Raw genomic sequence first — 14,167 nt, 5'->3', positions numbered from 1 at the left:
GTGCTGTGACCAAGAGGAAAAGGAATGGTTCTCTAGTGGTCTTAGAATTAAAGTATCCGCCTTCCAGTCTGATATATCTGCTTACTACCTCTGTAAATTTGATCGAGTGCTTAGCTTCTCCAAACTGGAGTGTGTCCACTGATAAAACAGGAACAGTGAGTTCCCTACGAGATGATTGCAAGGATTAATTAAAGTGACATGGAAAAGCTGTGTGCTTTGCAAACGTTAGATATATAGTCTAGACTATCTAGAACAGCTCTTTCTTAGCCTGGCATAGGGTGCTGTGTCCACTCCGTGGCCTGGCCTCCCCTCCATTCACCCTCAACCCACCCCTCATCCCCGCCCCCACCCCCATTCTCACAGTGCTGTGAACAGCTCCGGGCCATAACTCTGTTCCTATAACTTCTGGATGCATGCATTCATCCCCCACTACCCTATTTGGGCTGAGGTCATGGACCCTTGATTGGTTTGGTCCAGACGTCTTGCTCTCCTTCAGCTGACCACACACCTTCCTGGCACTGAGCTTGGCCAGGAGGAGCCACAGTCACATGCAAGGGGCTGAACTGCAGCCCCATTACCTCCCCATGCTCTGCCCCGGGGAGCCTCTGCAGGCAGCTCCTCAGCTCTGGCCGGCTTAGCAGAAAGCAGAAAGCAAGTTTTGCCATGCTACCTCATGGTTAGTGTAGTCAAGGGAAATCAGAGATGCTTCGTCCGAACCAAAAGGAGCTCTCTGAGAAGTGGGACCACAGTGATGGCATGTGCTGATTTATTCGCTGAGCCGCATGTCATGGGTGCCTGCTGTCAGGCCTGGCTTAGACGTGCAGAGACCTGTTGCCGAAGGAGTGTACAGTGGGCAAGTAAATACATACAGCACTGTGCTGCCCAGGAGGGAAGCAGGAATGTGCTAGAGACGGTGAGTGGGGCCCTGAGGGGGAGGTGTTCACAGACCGTGAAGTAGGGAAGGAGGTCCAGGCAGAGGGGCTGTACAGGCCAGAACCAGAGGGACCACAGGGCAGTGTCTGCCTCTGTCACCTCTGCATCCCTTTGGGGTCCAACCATTGAGTGGTTCTGTTTGTTCATCAAAGCTCAGGCTCCTGGGGAGTGACCTCAGCTCTTGTGGGGGTGTTTCACAGTTCTGCAAACATTTGATTGGTGTTTCACTGTTTTTTCAATTGTAAAATATTTCAACTAGACAGAAAAAGTACAGAGATTAATGAAGCAAACACTATGTATCCATCAAACAGATTTTATAAACATTAATTTCAGAAAATGTTAAAGATTTGAATGTATAGATTCAGATAAATCTCTTAACATGAAATTTATATCTATGTTTTCCTTTTCATTTTTGTTTCTCACACACACGCACACATCTATATTCAATATATATTTCAGTTATGAAAAGTCATACACACTGTCTTAAGACTATTTTTTGCTGCTATAACAGAATTTCATAGACATAGACTAGGTAATTTACAAAGAACAGATTTTTTTTTTATATAGTTCTAGAGGCTGGGAAGTTTAAGATCAAGGGGTTGGCATCTGCCAAGGACCTTCTTGCTGCATCTTCCCATGGTGAAAGGCGGAAGGGCAAGAAAGCATATGTGAGCAAGAGGTGCTGAACTCATTTTTTTCTTTTATTTTTAATTACAAATAATAACTGTACACATTTATGGGATATAGAATAATACTTCAATACATGTATACAATGTGTGATTATCAAATTAGGATAGGCCAGAACCAGAGGGACCACAGGGCAAACCCACAAATAAACCCATTCTCACAATAACAAGCCCACTACCAAGATAACATTAATCCATTCATACCAGAGCACACACTCAGGTGGGCTATAAGCAAAATTTAGAGAAACTCTTCAGACTGTTTTTATGTTAACCTTAGAGTAAAGCCTCTCTTGCCCTTTTGTGCACTTATTTGGACTTTCTTAACATGAGCCAATGATTAGAAAGTCTGTAGCTCTATGTGTGGTCACTTACGTCAATTTGTCCAAGTGACAGCAGCAAGATGACAAAAGCAGCAGTAGAAAACAGCAGGTAGGAGCCTAGACTCCAGGATGGGTCCCTGTGCTGTCATTCTCTGTCCATGAAACGTCAGTTATCTCACTCTGCCTCAGTTTCTTCATCTGTAAAATAGATAGTAATCATTTTACCTCATAGCCTAGTTGTTAGAGTTAAATAGCCAATTTGTGCAAAGAAGTCCTTAGAAGAGTGTCTGGCCCTTCATAAGGCCCAACAACCACTGGCTATGATCATTGTTAATTCATGTTATTGTTATTATTAGCATTGCACCTGCTTGGCAGATGATCTGATCAAGGCATGACAGTGCTTTTCGTGGTTATTATAAATTTTGCATGCTTTTTGTTTTACTTTTGTATTTATGAGTGCTTTGTATTCAGGGAAAGTAGAACCATGATTAAAAACTGGAACTTGATTACTTGTTTAAAATGAGAAATTAACTAAAGGACTTCATGATACATGCAAAGACCTTGGCTAGGCTCATGGCAAAAAGACATCATACCAATGTTTCAATCAATTCTCACTCAGTTGCCACTCACAAGGACAACTATAAGACAGAAAAACAAAGGAGTGAAAATGGCCCCTGGAAGTCCAGAGAGTGATGTCATAATTGCCCCTCTGGGCTCATCACTTATCGTGACAAACATCTTCTCATTCCCTTAGTATGCTTATGCTGTTCCTGCCAAACTAAGATCTTTTGAAGATAAAACAAAACATAAAAATAGGGCTCTTATCTTATTTCAGTGCAAATGGAACATTACTGAAAAATATATAAAAACAGATTATACCAGAACATAAAATACATGCATGGGTCTGTGCAACAGAAGTTACCTCTATTACACACATCAACTGAAGTTATACGATGAGAAAAAACATCACTTGTTGGGGAAACTTGGCATGAAGTGGATGAAATGAGCAGCAAAATATGCCACCGTCTGATAACAGAGCCCAGAGAAGGATCTGAGAAGGTTGGCCCTGACTTGATGGCTGAGATGGAAAGCTGAGATTGGGACATCCTGCAGTTCATCTGGGTAAGAGTGTCTACATGCTGAGTTTCTTCATTTTAATGATTTTTGCAAAATATGTTCACGAAGATGAGCAAGATTTGTTGTATGTAAAACCTGACACATTCACAAGGGCCAAAAAGCAAACACTCCATTCAGCTAGTTTTTAAACACACCATCAAGTAAATCGGTGAAAATGTGGCAGTTCCTATAGCCCCTGGGCAGCAGTCCCAGGAGGAACCACGTGGGTTTCTCATACTCGATGGGTCCTGGGCTGCACGTGTTTCCACGTGATGAGGTCACTGAGTGGGTTTACACCTCAAGACGGCCAGGTTGTGGCCTGGTGGTGGTTGTCACTGCCTGCTGTTCCACACTGAAGCTGGGTGTTGTCGAAGGCGAGGGAAGAGTCCTGAGGACATGAGAAGCCCATTCTAGCAGCTGCCTCTTCCTTACATGCAGCGGCTCTGTGAGAAACAGTGATGGCTCTAAATTGCCAAGTGGTTCAGAAGATTGGGACCTTGTGAAGACGTTTCATGAACATCTTAACCACAGTGCTCTGTGATTTAACATTGTTTTTAGTAAGTTTAAAAAGTACTTCCAACAATTATAAAATTAACATTTGAAGATGTAAGAAAGTGGTCTGGTCTTAGTGGTGCTTAGGATAAGGGTGCTATCTTACAATGGTAAGTTGCACAGATTAGCACTGTGCTAGGATTTTTCAACTTGGCATTAGATGTTGCCGTGGAAATTGTCAATTTTATTAACAATGATTTGTTATTTGTTATTAACAATAACCTACAATGTGTGGTTTTATATTAGGGGCTTTGACTCAAGATTTCATTAAAAAATGTAAAGGTATGTAAGAATTTGCCTTTTCATAATAAAGTTTGATGTCTATCTCTAGAGAAGATGTAATACTGGTAGGAATATTTAAATGACACTATGTATATATAGTGACACAAAATCATTATATACATACCTACATACACACACATGTATATACAGTTATGCATTGCTTAACAACAGGTGTATGTTCTGAGAAATGTATTGTTAAGTAATTTCATTGTTATGTGAATATCACAGAGTGCAGTTACACAAAGGTAGATGATATAGCCTATTACACACCTAGGCTATATGGTACAGCCTATTGCTCTCAAGGTACAAACCTGTACAGCATGTTACTGTACTGAATCTTATAGGCAATTACGACACAATGGTAAGTATCTGAACATAGGAAAAGGACAATAAAAACATCATATGAAAGATAAAAAGTGGTACACCTGTAGAGGGCACTGATATTATCATGAATGAAGCTTGCAGGCCTGTAAGTTGCTCTGGGTGTCAGTGAGTGGTGAGTGAATGATACCTAGATCATGATACCACTGCTGACTTTATAAACACTGCACTTAGACTATACTAAAATTATTTCAAAGTGATCACTCTACAACTTTATGACAGCTACAATATTATAGGCAATAGACATTTTTAATCTTACGGGACAATGGACATTATAATCTTACAGGACAACTGAGTCTCACCACATTCTATCATTGACCAAACCATTGTTCTGTGGCATGTGACTGTACATACATATATATGTATATTTTCCTTTTACAAATGTAGGAACTCTACCCAGCTCAATACCTCCAGATATAGTATGGTTGCTCCAATTTACATGTTTTACTGATATTTTTAATGGATGAAACAAACTCAATTCAGGCCATGAAGGTTGCAACGTTATGGTGATTACAACTGCAGAAAAAATGTTGGCAATTAAAAAAAAAAGAAAAATGTAAACTCAACCTGAAAAATGAAACAAATCTGACTTTCAAAACTTTGCTTGAATATTTTGCGAAGATGGACGTTACGGTATCTAAGATTTTTTTTTTTAATGACATTATTTAATTTTCAAAATGTTTCAAAGATATATAAAAAGAACATTTTTGCCAGAAATGCAGAAAGATTCTGTGATTTCTTCCAGGTTTAATATTTACTAATTAATGGTTTGAAACATTTAGAGCTTTTTTTTGATTTGTGATTTAATGTTGGAACAAAAATACTCTGTTACTCTCTTAAGCATCTCCATAGGGGATTAGCAAACAGGAGGCCAGAGCCAAGCTCACTGCATGTTTTTGTATGGTTCATCAGCTATGAGGAGTATTTACATTTTTAAATGGGTGAAAAGTGATAAAAGACAAATAATATTTTATGAAATGTGAAATTGATATGAAATTAAAATTTCTGTGTCTGTAAATAAAGTTTGATTGGAACATGGCCCAGCATATTTGTTTACACGTGGTCTGTGGGTGCTTTTGAGATAGAAAGGCAGAGTTAAGTAGTTATAACAGAGACCGTAAGACCCACAGACCTAAAATATGTACTACTTGACCCTTTACAGAAAATTTTGCCAATGCTTAATCCAGATCGATTTGCTGAAAGAGCATCTTGAGGTTGCAAATGAATTATTTAAAAAACACTAGCATGCACAGCTGCTTATCTGAGTGCCCCAGACCTTTCTCACAGTGCTGCAACTAAAATAATGCAGAGAAATAAGCTGGTTGGTAGGGCTGTTATTAGTATTCCAAATTCTTATTAAATAAATAATAGTTCTTAATTCAGTAAATAAAATTTTTATTTAAAAAGTTGTGATATTTCTTTCTTTTTCTTTTTCTTTTCTTTTTATGTATTTGAGATGAAGTCTTGCTCTGTCACCCAGGCTGGAGTGCAATGGCACAATCTCAACTCACTGCAATCTCCACCTCTCGGATTCAAGCGATTCTCCTGCCTCAGCCTCCCAAGTAACTGGGATTACAGGCACGTGCCATCATGCCCAGCTAATTTTTGTATTTTTAGTAGAGACAGGATTTCACCATATTGGCCAGGCTGGTCTTGAACCCCTGACCTCAGGTGATCAACCCGCCTCAGCCTCCCAAAGTGCTGGGATTACAGGCATAAGCTACTGCACCTGGTCTTATTTCTTGATTGAATCTTTAACTACCGTTGCAGATTTGAAGTAGCATGAATTTGTATCAATGAAATATCAATGTGTGGCTAATATTAGGGGCTTTGGCTCAAGATTTCATTAAAAAATGGAGCTCACTCCTGTAAAAACGTGAAATTCATCAGAACATAAGAAGTAAAAGTTAAAGAAAGTAGGGTCCCTGAGCACTTAAGTCCCATTCTTTTTCTTGAATTGTTCTCTGTCACTTAGGCTAGAGTGTAGTAGTGCCATAAACGGCTCACTGCAGCCTCAACCTCCCAGGCTCAAGTGATTCTTCCACCTCAGCCTCCCAAGTAGCTGGGACCACAGGTGCATACCACCGTGACCTGCTAACTTAACCTTTTTTTTTTTTTTTTTAAATAATGGCTATGTTGCCCAGGCTGGTCTGAAACGCCTGTGCTCAAACAATCCTCCCACCTTGGCCTCCCAAGCTGTTGGAATTAAAGGTAGGAGCCACTCAGTCCAGCCTTAAGTCTATTCTTCAAGGTCCATTTCAATGCCACCTTTTTTTTAGGTGGACACTGACCGCATCAGTTCCAATGTCCTCTTCTCTGGGTGTGCTGGTCTTGCTATTCTGTCTGAGGCACTTCTTTGAAACCTGTTCCTCTGTTTGAGTGTTATCTCCCTGCAGAGGTTTTCAGTTCCTGAGGACAGCTGAAATGTCTACTCCCAATATTAAACTCTTAACTGAGCTATGCCCTTTGAAAGATCTACAACTGATTTTTATTTTTACACCTTCCCCAACTTACCGGTTAAGCCAGGGAGAGAACCTGGTGGTGCATTTATTATGCACCACCTATATACCAAGGCCTATAACAGACCTTGTGGATACAAAACCAAATTACAAAATGCCTCTGCCTGATTCTTGGCTCCAGCAGGTTGCCCATGGAGGAATCAGCTCCAAATGTGTCACACGGAGCAGAACACATTTTCATCACCCGTGTTTCCTCAAGCCACACCGCAAGGAGGCTAAACATAGGGTCACCTTGATCATAATAAAGAATGTTTTTCTGATCCTCCTCCCCTGGAGGGATCTCATGTGGATTGTGAATGAATGTCATCCTTTCCTTGTGACCCAGACGCAGCCTCCTATTCTATCCTTTTCAGCACAGACTTGTTCTAACTGAAGCCCACACAGGAGGGGAGCTGGAGACCAGGAGGAGAACTCGTTTACCTGACTGGTGCTTCCACTGCTCAGCAGCCACGGGGCCAGCACCTGCCAGAGCGCCTGTGAGCATCATCCACTTCCTTCTTCCTCGATGAGCTGTTTGACCCTAGAAGGCACTGAGCTCTCTCAGAGCCACCCGGCCATCCACGTGGGTTGCTGACATGAAGCAATACAAGTCAGCAGAGGCGACAAGAGAAGCAGGAGGAAGGCAGCTTCCAAGGCAGAAGCATGTAGGGTGCCCCCAGGGATGCATGATTATCTCAGGGTGACTGATGCCCTCTCTTTCCTTAATGCCACACATAAGTCCACACCTTCAGAAGAAAAAAATATTAAGTTAGTATAACCGCAGAAGAGCCATTTGAGTGCTTACATAATATTATTTTGGGGCCTGCAAAACCCTGACTAGAAAAAATATTCCTTGGTTGGGTGTGGTGGCTCACACCTGTAATTCTAGCACTTTGGGAGGCTGAGGCAGGTGGATTACTTGAGGTCAAGAGTTCAGGACCAGCTTGGCCAACATGGTGAAACCCTGTCTCTACTAAAAATACATAAAATAGCTGGGCATGGTGGTGGGTGCCTGTAATCCCAGCTACTCGGGAGGCTGAGGCAAGAGAATCGCTTGAACCTGGCAGGGTGGAGGTTGCAGTGAGCCAAGATTGCGCCACTTCACTCTAGCCTGGGCAAAAGAGTGAAACGCCTTCTCAAAAAAAAAAAAAACAAAAACAAAAACAAAAAGCAGAAGAAAGAAAAAATACTCCTTGTGCTAATGCCTGAGAGTCCACTCACAGCTCTGGTCTAGTCCCTTAGTATGGCATTTTGATGCTGTTAAAAGCAAAATGCCCTGAGAGAGGGTGTAGCCTGGGAAATATCAGCAGGCATGAAGCCTGCAAGGGCTTTGTGAGCGGCAGGAAGAGCATCTATCGGCCAACCAAGTGGGTTCGTTTCTGCATTAGTTCTATGAGCCCGACCCTGTGCCAGACGCCAAGATGCTCAGTAAAGTAACCCCTTAGTAATGGTTTCTGGCTGAACCATCTCTGAAACCCTGGGAAAGCCCACAAAAGGAGCTGCCATGTGACGTGGTGTTGGCCTGTAGCCCATGCTTGAGGCCCAGGAGGACATCTGGGCCTTCCGCCGCCTGAGTGTTTGCCTGGTGAACAAGGGTGGCAGCCAGAGTGTCTCCTCGGAGTCAGGCCCCGGCCTCTGTGACCTCGGGAGGTCAATAAATGTTTGTTGACGGACAGACTCCACTGTTTATCTTATTACAGACACACATAGGGGCCTGCCCCTGCTGGCCAGCTATCGGTGTGGCCCCATCAGAAAACACAGGACAATAAACAGAGACGGATGGTCTGCCAGGAGTGACGATGTCTTCCATTTGGTCATCCTCTTCCCAGCTGTGCCCTTCATTGAAGTTACAGGACAGAGTGAGTCGCCTCACCAGGCCTTGAGGGCACCAGGACCTGAGGCACCTCCTCCCTCCCTCCCTCCCCTCCTCCTGCCCTGAGGTGCGATGGACAAAGGGAAACCCCTCCCGGGTGCTGGTTGATTAACCTCCCATTTACACTGGCCTGGTGGGGGGCCCTGGCCGAAGTTTCACAGAGTTAGCAGATGTGCTTATCATTATTTATTAGGACTTCTGTCAGTGTGGCTCTTCTAATGAGACACTGTAAACTCTCAGCGGCTCGCCCACAGTGGAATCGTGCAACCATGGCTTGGAGGCAGGAAAGGCAATGACATGTCTCCATCACCACCCAGCCCTGGCTGGAGTTCAGGCATCCTGTTATGTGTGAAGTGTAGAAGGTCACAGGGTTAAACACTGAGCCAGGAGACCTGGCTGCTGGAATGGCCTACATGGTCACTTCATGGACTGAATTGTGTCCCCCCAAATTCATATTGAATTCTTAACCCCCAGGACCTCAGAATGTGACTGTATTTGGAAATAGAGTCTTAAAGAGGTGATTGAGTTAAAATAAGGGTGGGCTAATCCATCTGACTGGTATCCTTATACGAAGAGGAGAAACAGAGAAGCCGTGTGAGGACACAGCGGGAAGACCACCATCTGCAAGCCAAGGAGAAACTAACCCTGAGAACATCTTGATCTTGGACTTCTAGATTTCCAGAATCACCAGAAAATAAATGTCTGTTGTGTAAGCCACTCAGTCGAAGCTGCTCTGATACAGCAGCCCTAGCGGACTAATGCAGTGGCCCTAGCAGGGCCTGGGAAATGTCGTTTGACCTGGGGCCTCACAGCTTACCATGTGTGCCATGGCTAGCGGCTCACGCAATCCGTACCACAGATCTGAAGGGCAAGTCAAGAAGTGTTACAGGACTTCAGCCCCTCATCTAAAACTACTGGGAACAAATGTGTTTGGGCTTCAGAATTCCTCAGATTTCAGAAAGATCAAGCATGCATATACCACCAATTATCAAACACTGCGTGAGTCTGACATAGCACCATAAACACACGAACACTTCTGAAATGAAACAGGATGCATGTGTGTAGAGATGGATGTCTAGGTATACATATGTATTCGCACTGAGGGATTTATATAGTTTGGATATTTGTACCCTCCAAGCCTCATGTGAAATTTGATCCCCAATGTTGGAGGTGGGGCCTAGTGGGAGGTGTTTAGGTCATGGGGACTGATCCCTCATGAATGGCTTGATGCCCTTCCCTGAGCTAATGAGTGAGTTTTTATTCTATGAGTTCATGTGAGAGCTGAGAGCTGGTTATTTGAAGGAGTCTGATACCTTCTCCCCACTCTCTTGCTCCCTCTTTCTTGCCATGTGACATGCTTGCTCCCCCTTCTCTTTCTGCCGTGATTGGGAGTTTCCTGAGGTCCTCACCAAAAGCAGATGTCAGTGCCACGCTTCTTGTACAGCCTGTGGAACTGTGAGCCAAAGAAACCTCTTTTCTTTGTAAATTACCCGGCCTCAGGTCTTTCTTCACAGCAGCACAAAATAGACTTAGACAGGGATACATATAGAATATATATAACCTCCTGCTTGTTCATGTGAAATTTTGCCACCAAAACAGTTAGTGCTAAGTGGATAAACACTTGTTTGGTTTGGGGGATTTTAGAAATATGCACAGGGTATTTTAAATTTCCTAATAACCCCACCCCTACCTCCTAGCTTTCATAGACGAAGAAATCAAAACTCAGAGGTTAAGCAGGTCATTGGAGATCACCTGACTCATGGAAGACCAGCTTGACTCTTAACGTCTGTCTCCTAACTCCAAGATCCAGTTTCTTCCACATGAGCCTACAGGGCATCTCTGTAGGGTTTGTTCACCACCAGCTCCTTGGAGATGCCACCTTCCTATGTACACATCACCCACATCCTTTGTCCACACCTTGCTACCTCCCTGCTCCGCCTTGAACACCTGGCAGCTGTCAACAGACGTCATCTTCAAGGCTCACATCTCTGACCTCTCTGACTCATAATTTTGGAACTGGAAATGATTTTAAAGATTATTCTAGCACAGTAGCCTGCTGATGTTTTTAAAGAATCAAGCCCTTTATTTTTCCAGTGTAATCATACATCTTAGATTATCAAACAAATAAAGCAGAACTTCCAGCTGAGCTGTACACGGTGAGCCTGGGCTCCTTCCGTAGCTGAACCAGCCAAAGAGATCTCAGTTACTAATAGCAGCAGCAAATCCGTATCTGTGTGGGTCTGCAGCAACCTCAATTCTTGCCTCCTCAGAAGAAAGAATTCAACTGAAGGGCATAAGGCATAGGGGGAAACAGGCAAGTTTTAGAGCAGGAGTGAAAGTTTATTAAAAAGCTTTAGGGCAGGAATGAAAGGACCTGAGTACACTTGGAAGAGGGCCAAGTGGGTGACTTGAGAGGTCAAGTGCAGGGTTTGGCCTTTGGTATGGGGTTTTATATGTTGGCACGTTTCTGGGGTCATGTGCTACAACTCCCCTGATTCTTCCCTTGGGGTGGGCTGTCTGCACGTGCAGTGGCCTGCCAGCACCTGGGAGGGGCCTCGTGTGCAGTGTGTTTCCTGGAGTTGTACACGTGCTCACTGGAGGCATCCGTCCCTTACCAGTCCAGCATTCCTAGAGGAAGGTCCTATACCAGTTAAACTCCGCCATTTTGCCTTTTAGTGTGCATGCTTGAGCCCACTATCCCAATTCCTGAGATCTTATTTGAAAGCTGCTGATCACCAGTTTCAGGTATTTTCTATCTATTGGAAGGCTGCCCTTCCCTGGCGCTGACTGCTACCAATTATTATTTTAGAGAGACGGTTAACAACCACGTGACCATCACCTGATGGTCACCTGACATTTCTGGTTTGTGTTTCAGGGCTGGTGGGGGTGGGAAGCCCTCTCCTGTCCTGCTCATGCCTGATTAGCTACATACTGTAACAGAAACTTCACAGAACTCTGGGGATCCCCAAAATACAGTATGACGAACTCTGGTGTAGTGTGACCCTCTCATACCATGGAAGAGAAGAAAAATGAGATCTGCCAGATCACAAAAGTAGATGATTTTCACAAGATCCCCACTAGTTATTACTAATCTCATTGCACAGAAGCAGAAACTGAGGCCCAAAAACAACAACAACAAAAGCCCAAGTGTAAGCAGACTGCTGTTTCTGTCCTCGCCCGTGGGCCGCAGCAGCGCTGCGATTAGCATGACTTACAGATGTATGTTCCAAGCACTTCATGTGGCTTGCCCATATGTTAAACAGAAGAGCGAGATGTACTGTCTGAAGAGCTGCCCCGTTATATCCCGGGCTGACCAGGTTTGTGCTCGGGGATTCTAGTTTGAAACATGAAGCACAAATTCGAATGCCCATCCTTACGCCTCAAATGTTCGTAATAATGCAGTGACCCCAAAATATGATACATTAGAGAGATTTTTATTTCTCTGCTCTAGAATCTGCCAAATGGAGTGGTTCAAACTTTTCATCTTAAAAAAGATCCCCCCTAGACTAAAATCCAAAATGCAAGAGTTCAATCCAAGAAGGATAAATTTTTTAAAGGTCATGATCCTGGTAACTACTAGATTGTAGTAAAAATTGACGTTTTCATGATAGAAAAAATTAGGTTTAGAGTAGTAAATATTTTGGAAGAGTTTTGCAAAAACTTTGAGTAGTGCTCTGTTTTCTTGTCTTTTCCTCTGCCTTCTTGATTCCACTGTGAAAAGAGTCACCTCTCCATGTTTGAGGACAGCTCCAGGGACTTCAAAGTTTGCTTAGCTGTTGTCTGAAGGTGAGATAACGACTATAAGTTGTCCTCAATATTCATTGCCCTCCTGCTCTTGAAAACAGAAGCCCCTGAGCACAGGCAGGGCTCACGGCTGCCCATGGGGTTTCGATGCTCCTCAGACTCCTTTGGACAGGTTAGGAGAAGGTTGTGCAAAGAGGATGCAAGCGGAAGTGAGGCGAGCAACTTCTGAGTTCTGTTCTTAAGAGGACCGTGCTTGCCCCTCACTCACCCCTGCTTCATGAGGTGGAGGATGGTGCCCCAGGGCTCGTGAAAGGGAACTGGGCCCCTGGATGATGGCCTGCTGCAGCGTCACTCACATTCTGGGCTACGTGTTTTGGGACCCCTTTGTTACAGTGGCTTCCCGCTATCCACTAACAAGCCTGGGACACGCCATGTGGGTGTGACAGCTGCCAGAAGCAGCCGTGGCAGAAGCCTGCCGTCTCCCACTCCCCTGCGTGCATTTACTCCCCTTCCTCACCCATTTTCTGCTTGTCCTATCTCAGCCCTATCTGAGGAGAGGGGCTCTGTCCTCACTGTAAAGATGTCATGGCTAAATCCTGAGAGGAATGGCTCTGAAGAATCCACTGGGCTAGAAACAAGAGCGGGAAGTTCTGGTCTTGAGCCTTGGCCAGAGCATGACGTCAGCTTTAGCGAGAACACTTGTGCGCTCTTGGAAAATCAGCTGTTGCGACCCAGGGCCAGAGAAGGCCGCCCATTACTGAAAAACATGCGCTTGATGCTGCACTTACTGATAAGGGTAATCTCAGCCAATGAACGCCGGGAGGCCCAGCGGGCAGGGAGCCGGGGCTGTGGGCCAGCAGCCCTCACATCTGGTTCACATACGATACTTCCCACAATCACCACCGTCACCCTCTTCACCACAGGCTTTTCTCCCTGGAACACTGAGCAGATGCGAACTTTCTATACTGTGGTGGTAGGCAGGGGTAGGGGACTCTGAGATTTTCAATCTTTTACTGATTTATTCAGCAACAAAAATTTATTGAAGACCTACTATGTGCCAGGTGCTATGCTTGACTGAAGGGTCAAGGCCTCTGCTCTCACAGAACTCGCATTTTAGTGGTGGAAAACAGAGAACAAGTAAGTAAACATTAAACAATATTATTTTAGCATGCGATTAAGAATGAGTTGAGGGCTACTTTGGGAACAGTGATCCAGGACAGCCTCTTCAAAGGGCTGATGTACGCACTGACATGGGCACCAGGAGATGGAGCCAACCATGAAGCGTGAGTGCAAATGTCCTGGGGCTGTGAAGCTCTCGCTCAGTTCCAGAAACCTAGAGAAGGCAGTGCCACTGGAGTCCAGGACGCTCAGGGTGCAGGCAGAGCAGTAGGCAGTGGCCAGAGGGCAGGGCCCTGTGGGCTTTGACATGGACTTGAGATTTTAAGCACAATCTGAAGCCATTGAAGGATTTTTAAACAGGAGAAGGATGTGGCCTGATTTGCATGTTAAAAAGGTAGCCCAGCTGCTATGTGAAGAATGTCTTTTAAAAGAGCAAAAATAGAAATACAAAGACCAGTTAGGAGGGTATTGCAGTAATCCTGGCAAGAGGTAATAACTATTATCATCCCCATTTCTTGGAGGCCTAGAGAAGATGTAATTTATGCAAATGCATACAACAGATAATAATAATGCTTCACTTTTATTTGCATAGTGATTTTAGTTTGCAAAGGCTTTTTACCTATATCATTTCATTCAAAGTTCAGAACAACCCTGGGATAAACT

General features: G+C 44.1%; 1 long non-coding RNA gene across 1 annotated transcript; it reads right to left on the bottom strand.

The window, feature by feature from the left end:
- Positions 1–808: 808 nt before the first annotated feature.
- On the bottom strand, positions 809–7,294 carry LOC110569570 (uncharacterized). The gene is made up of 3 exons (XR_010345101.1): positions 7,210–7,294; positions 1,992–2,137; positions 809–1,188 (listed from the first exon to the last, which is right to left on the bottom strand). It is a non-coding gene; the product is annotated as an uncharacterized LOC110569570 (long non-coding RNA).
- Between the last annotated feature and the right edge of the window lie 6,873 nt (positions 7,295–14,167).

The sequence above is a fragment of the Aotus nancymaae genome, unplaced genomic scaffold (genome assembly GCF_030222135.1).
Source record: "Aotus nancymaae isolate 86718 unplaced genomic scaffold, 86718_ANA_hifiasm-v0.15.2.pri h1tg000032l_0, whole genome shotgun sequence".
Taxonomy (NCBI): domain Eukaryota; kingdom Metazoa; phylum Chordata; class Mammalia; order Primates; family Aotidae; genus Aotus; species Aotus nancymaae.
This window is presented reverse-complemented; position numbering and strand designations above follow the sequence as displayed.